Source organism: Sinohyriopsis cumingii, chromosome 15 (assembly GCF_028554795.1).
Source record: "Sinohyriopsis cumingii isolate HCF-2022 chromosome 15, ASM2855479v2, whole genome shotgun sequence".
Lineage (NCBI taxonomy): Eukaryota > Metazoa > Mollusca > Bivalvia > Unionida > Unionidae > Sinohyriopsis > Sinohyriopsis cumingii.
The window spans coordinates 126,767,955-126,775,323 of NC_142975.1; positions in this window are offsets into that span (position 1 = coordinate 126,767,955).

Here is a 7,369-nt window from a genome sequence, read left to right on the forward strand (position 1 = left end):
ATCCAGACTGGTTTAAAATTTTGAAAGACTCGGCTATCAAATGGATATTTAGACAAGACAGAAACGGACTTACTAGCATGTTTTCTTTCTTTCTATCTATCTTTTTGAATCAACATGTTCTAAAACGTTGATGGTATTATTATTTTACATTCATTTTGTCACAAATAGGTAAATACTCAACGTTTTTGAAAATCTTTTCATAAAATAATGATTACGGTTCATACTAAAATAAGAAACAACAACAACAACAAAAATTGGTGGTGAAAATTCGCGTAAATTCGTTAGAGTGCACAGTCTACGAGCAGCAAATGGCCAAATTCAAACTAACATTTTTGAAAATAACAGGAACTTTATACTGTAACAACAATCCTTTGGTATAGATGAATATTTGCTCTGTCTTATATGGTGGTACTTCTTTAGCAAAACAAAAAGCAATACATTCAGTCATTAAACCATGTATTGTTAAATTATACCAGTTACACACGTATGTTTTTTAAACAGTCCCATTTGTTTAACATTGTTAATGCCGGACAGCATATCGAGAACAGGTCAAAAAGTACCCAATCCATAATGTACCTAAGTCATAACGTACCCAAGTGAAAACGCACTCGAATCTAAACGTACCCAAGTCAAAACAAACCCAAATAAAATAAATATATACCCCCAATTAAAATAAGACCCAGCACGTTCAGGTTCTGACATTCCTGTGTTAACTTTATATGTTGGAAGTTCTTCTCAGTAAATTGTGAATAGGCATAAATGTTTTTGATTGCTTTTGTTTGAACACTGTAGTAAAGATACATTGAATAATGTAACAATATCCCAGCCTTTGAAATTTCCTTTGATACTGAGAGCCCTTTAAATAATTTATGACAAAATAATCCAGCACAGTGTTCTATAGTAAAAGCTATACAGGTAATTTGTGCGTTCCACGCCGATTATTTCAGTAATTTGTCTTATAGTTTGATTAAACCATTGTAAAAATCCATAGTGATCAATAAGTTTCGTCTGCAAGCTTCTTGATTACAGTCAAGGTGCAGATCATTCAATAATCAGGATTTAATAGAAACAAAATTAGTAATAATTTAAAAATAACATGTTTTATTTAATTTAATATGAGTAAATGCGCATACATGACCTGTATGACGTTCATCATAAGAGCTGTAATTTGCAAATCATATCCGTGTGTGTGTGTGTGTGTGTGTGTGTGTGTGTGTTCGCATCCGTTAGTCTCGAGAGACGATGGAACTGCGCCCATGAGAGATGTCCCAGTTGGTGGTTGTGCAGCGTCTGCTGTGGCTAAGTAGCCCAATGCGCGAGTGGCAGTCCCTGCTGCACTTGCTGCACTTGAAGGTTGTGTCAGGTGTTGGTTGAAGCTGCTTCTTCTTCCTCTGCGATCGTCTTTCATCAGCTGGCAAGCGTTGCTTGTCCTCTCCGGCTTTCAGACCAGTGATCAGAGCATGTCACCAGCTTGATCTGTCTAGAGCGAGCTCATCCCAGGTGTTGACATCAATATCAAGGGCTTTCATGTCGTGCTTACAGACATCCTTGAAGCGGAGATGTGGCCGTCCGATCGACCTTTTGCCAGAGGCGAGTTCCGAATAAAGAATGTCTTTGGGGATCCGTCCGTCATCCATCCGACGTACATGGCCCAGCCATCTGATGCGGCGTTGGCGGAGGAGTGTGATCATGCTGGGAATCTTGGCACGCTCGAGCACCTCGTTGTTAGTTACTAGATCGCTCCAGGTGATCCAGAGTATGCGTCGGAGGCATCGCATGTGAAAGGCGCTCAGTCTTTTCTCTTGTGAGGCGTACAGAGTCCAGGTTTCACTGGCATACATGAGAGTGCTTAGCACGCATCCACGGTACACGGTGATCTTAGTGTTCATGGTCAGCATGCTGTTGTTCCACACTCTCTGCGACAACCTGGAGAGAGTTGTTGATGCCTTTCCGATCCGCTTGTTGAGCTCAGCATCGAGCAAGAGGTTGTTGGTGATGGTAGAGCCGAGATACATGAACTGACTCACCACCTCAAGTTCGTAGTTGTTGATGATGATGCTTTGGGGGGGTCCGCGTCCTGAACCATCACGTTTGTTTTCTTTAGGCTTATGGTTAACCCAAACTCATCACATGCTTTAGCAAAGCGGGCCATCAGGCGCTGAAGCTCAGCTTCTGTGTGGGTGACTAGAGCAGCATCGTCTGCGAAGAGCATGTCCCTGATGGTTACTTCACGCACTTTGCTCTTTGCCTTCAGCCGTGCCAGGTTGAACAGTCTGCCGTCTGATCGTGGGTGCAGGTAAATCCCTTCTGTGCACGTCCCAAAGGCGTGCTTGAGCAGGACTGCGAAGAAGATGCCGAAGAGCGTGGGTGCAAGGACACAGCCCTGTTTAACTCCACTGCGGATGTCAAAGGGGTCGGATGTTGAGCCATCATACTGCACTGTGCCTTTCATGTCATCGTGGAAGGACTGGATCATGCTTAGCAGCTTTGGAGGGCAACCAATTTTCGCCAGGATTGTGAAGAGTCCGTCTCTGCTGACCAGATCGAATGCCTTGGTGAGGTCTATAAAGGCCAGGAAGAGGGGTCTGTGTTGTTCTCTGCATTTTTCCTGCAGTTGCCTGACAGAGAAGATCATGTCGATTGTGGACCTCTCTGCGCGGAACCCGCACTGCGACTCTGGGTAAACTCTGTCAGCAAGCGTCTGCAGTCTGTTCAGGATGACGCGTGCGAAAACTTTACCCACGATGCTGAGAAGTGATATGCCCCTGTAGTTGTTGCAGTCACTTCTGTCGCCCTTGTTCTTGTACAGGGTTATGATGTTAGCATCTCTCATGTCCTGAGGCACTGCCCCCTAGTCCCAGCACTGGCAGAGGAGGTCGTGCAGGTGTGTGAGACGCACGCTACATCCACACTTGATGAGTTCTGCTGTGATGCCATCCTTCCCTGGAGCTTTACCTAGGGACAGTTTCTCTAAGGCCTTCTTTACTTCGTCTACAGTAGGTTTCTCGTCCAGTTCGGCCATTGGAGGGAGGTTTTCAATGGCGTTGAGGACATCATTGTTCACGTGGTTCTCTTTGGAGTACAGTTCGGAGTAGTATTCCACCCAACGCTCCATCTGCTTGCCCTTGTTGTGGATGGTATCGCCTGTGGCAGACTTCAGTAGTGCTGTCAGTTTCTTCATGGGACCCATTGCTTTCTTTATGCCATCGTACATGCCTCTGATGTTTCCAATATCTGCTGCTCACTGGATACTCTGACAGAGCTGAAGCCAGTGTTAATTGGCACATTGCCGTGCTAATCTCTGCACTTTGCTTCTGGTAGACCTGTATGCCTGTAGTGTCTTCTGACAGGGGGGATCGCTTGTATTGCAGGTGAGCACTGCGACGCTCTTCTATGGCTGGCATGAGTGTGGCAGAGTTAGCCTCAAACCAGTCATTGTTCTTTGATTGCTTCTTACCAAAGATCCGTGTGGCTGTGCTGTATACAATCTCTCTGATGTAATCCCATGTTTCTTTGGCACTGCCGTTGGGGGGTTCTGAGTCAAACGTCTTGGAAAGAGCATATGTGAATTCCTCAGCCTTGTCTGGATATGATGTCTTGCTCACATCAATGCGTGGTTGACCCTCTTGCCTAGAGCGGTGGATCTTCTTTGGCTGAAGCTTCATTTTGCAGCCCACTAGCGAGTGGTCGGTGTCGCAGTCAGCACTGTGGAAGGTACGGGTAAGAAGCACACCCTCCATGGCTGACCGTCTTGTAATGATCAAGTCCAGCTGGTGCCAGTGTTTAGACCGGGGATGCCTCCAAGACACTTTGTGCTGTGGCTTTGTCTGAAAGAATGAATTGGTGATGCTGAGTTCGTGGTACGAGCACATCTCTAGAAGGCGCTGCCCATTCTCATTCACCTTCCCAACACCAAACTTGCCAAGACAGGAGGGCCAAGAGTCATGATCGGCACCCACCCTAGCATTGAAGTCGCCCAGCAAAATCAAGTTCTCTTCCTTGGGAATTTTGTCGATGAGCAAGTTTAACTCATCATAAAACTCATCCTTGGTATCTGTGGCGGATGTTAGTGTGGAAGCGTATACACTGATCAGGTTGACAGGCCCGTTTGTGGTGTGGAGGCGGAGGGATAGCAGTCTTTCATTTCCTTGTTGGCAGGATTCTATCATTCCCAGCAGAGTGTTCCTGACAGCAAATCCAATACCAAACTCTCTGGCTTCATCTGCGCTCTTTATTTGCCAGAAGAATGTGTAGTTCTTTTCTCTGAGGGACCCACAATCTGGTAGTCTTGTCTCCTGTAGTGAGGCGATGTCGACCTGGAGCCTTGCAAGTTCGTCGTTGATGACTGAAGTCTTACGAACATCACTGATTGTCTGGAGATCATCTGAAAGCCCAATCAGCATGGTCCTGACATTCCAGGTACCTAGCTTGAGGATTGAAGTCTTCTTTTTTATTTTTATTTTGTTATTTCTTGGTGCAGTAGTTGCAGTCCGCTTGTCAGGTACTCGCGTACCTTAAGCCTTACGCACCCAGCAAGGCAGGCGAACTGTGGCGGGACAGCACCTTATTGGCTGGGGGCTGCCCATTTTGAGGTGGGCGGTAGCTGTCCAGTGAAACATGTTGGTCTCTCCCACCGTCAGAAGCAACCCCTGGCGTCTGGCTCTACGCCAATCGAGCGGTGACTTATAACCGGTAAACTGCTGATTCCCGTGTTGTATCGACGCTATGGAGCGAAGCTGGAGTGTCCTATCCAGGGCGCAAGCCTGGGCAGGGTGATATGGAGAATCAACTGTTGCCCATGCAGCTGATCCCCCCTCTCCACGCAGCTGATGGATCCAAGGGAAAGGACAAGCCGATACGTCATGGTACCAGCTGCGTCGCAGGAGTTACCGAGATGACACTGAAATCAATGCCAAGTCGCCTTACGGACTCCGACTCCGGATTTGGGTTTCAAGGATTGCCATCGCCGGCGGCGGTTGTGTGAGATAAGCACCCACTTCCCTTGGAAATCTCCCAATGGCTTGCGTCTGATAGAGCCTCTGACAACTAAATCCAGCTCCAGGCCTTCACGAGTGGCGGAACCTGTTTAAACTGACTGGAGAAGGGATGACAGGCGAGCTTCTGGCGCCTCAAAACCAGATGATCCGGGCAGATGGGGCTCGTTAACCTTGGGTGGTCACCCATCTAGGAGAAGGTAAACTCCTATTTCAAACCTTCGCTGCCTTGCGACTATACCCTCTCAGGGGAAAGGCTAAGGGAGTAAACCCCAACAGAAAATCCGGAGTCGGAGTCCTATCAGTCTGTAAGGGATGAAAATAAAGAAGCCAAGTTGGATAGATAGATAGATATGTCGTAACTTTGCAATATTTTAATTTACATTTCATTTACGTACTTAAACTTAGAAAATCTCCAATAAAGCTCGTAGATTTATCAAATTGTTCGTATGTCGCGCATACACAATTTTCCTTCTCTGGCATTTCCGGGGGGTGGGGGGTGGGGGCGGGGGCACCAGACTGATGCCTCCTATTTACCCAAAAAAATAAAAGTGTTTTTATGCGTTATTGTTTACCCCGAAGGATTGTTTGTTTCCTTTAAAACAGAATTTGGTTCAAAACTTTACTTAGAGTCAAATTTTGTATTGGGGTATTTTTCCCAAGTGTATTCTAAGGGCTGTTCATCCGATCTAGGCTTCAATTTCCTAGTCGAATTCCCTTCCCTTTTGTTTTATAGTGACGTTTGCCAAGGGTCCCCTACGTCCTGTCTATGCGATATGTACATCCGCTATATTGTGTGTAAGCTATAGATATGTGTGTGTTAGGACAGCAGCTATATCAAATTTCAGATTCCCATCAGGTGTACAAACGTTTTCATTTTCCTTTTTAATAAATTAAAAAAAAATTTAAAAAAGGGGGTTATGTTGTTGGGACTTTCCAAAATGTCCTGAATTTCTCAGTTTTGATTGTATATACCAAAGTTGAAACGAGAATCGGTGCCTTAAAAAAGTCAAAAAAGCAGAACGAAAGCCTAGTGTTTTATGCGTTTGTTATATGGTGTGTCTACTCATTTCCTCTCAGAATAAATTGGGATTGGCAAGGCCATGCCCTATTTAAGGGGCCCAATTTATTCATAATGTATCCCTTACCTTGCGGACTCAGCCTTCGTTTGCCATTTTGGGTAGCAGCAACAACAAAAATTGTTCCAAAAGGGCCTAAAGTGAGAAAAGATAAAATTTAAAAATCTTTTATAAAAAAAATGGGCTAGTTTCCCTGCGGTTAGATTGGATCCCTTGTCATTTGTTAGTTTTATATCCTATTCGTCGTGTACATGTGTTGTCTGTCCATGTTCTACATGCTTATTTTTCTGAGGCTCTGCTGCAGGCCTGTTTATTTCACGTAACGCCTTGTGACAGCCTTGCAGCGTCTGTGTCTCATAGTTCAGCAGTATGGTTTAGTTATTTTTTCCGACACCTGTCTCGTCTAGATAGTTACGTATGCAAAGAGGTTCAAGAGCACACAATGCAAGAAAAGTTTAGGCCAGTGGGCTGTTTTATGATAATTAGCATCTTTTCCGAAAGTTACTTTAGATTTTGGTGAATTGCAAGTGTTTAATTTTTCAAGTTCAGCTTATCTCATTAATCTAAAAGTTTGTAGGAATATTTGGATTTTAATGCAGCTAAATATGTTCTATTATTCCTTAAAATCAACAGTATTTACCACACAAAAAGAGACGCAGAAGACAATTATTAATGATGATACAAGCTGGTGTAACTAAATTAGGCAATGGAAAAAAGAATCGCAACGGAAATAATGACGCAATGGAAATTATTTTTCTTAATATTTTTTTTTTTTAAATTTTAAACAATCAAAAGAAGATTTTAGTCATCAGATGTATACATATCTGTTTGTATTGCAAACAGAAAATAGAATTAACTTAAAATACTGACGCTAATAATTGTATGAAACGTTTGCATTTGAATTCTGGCTAAAAGGTATGAAGCAGTCATCAAGCATGGTTCAAATCAGTTTTTTAGAATTTTCTCCACAAGAAAACGCAACATAAATATATTCAAACAATACTTCATGGAGCCTGGTCATAAGACAAGATAGTTCCGATGCGTTTGTCAGTTTCCATTGATCATCAGGCTGTCACATGAAACACAATTTGCTAAAATTATGTCATTATTTAAAGCAAGTTTGGGTCATGTTTTAATTTGGTTTGACCGTAGTTAAGTAAACATATTCCCCGCTTCCTCGTTGGTCAAAACGTACCCGCATTTAATGGATTACCAATGGCTACGGCTAAATAAAAATGGCAACGGAAAGGTGGAACCATGATCACGTCCTGAATCTGATGAGCATCCGAGCACTTT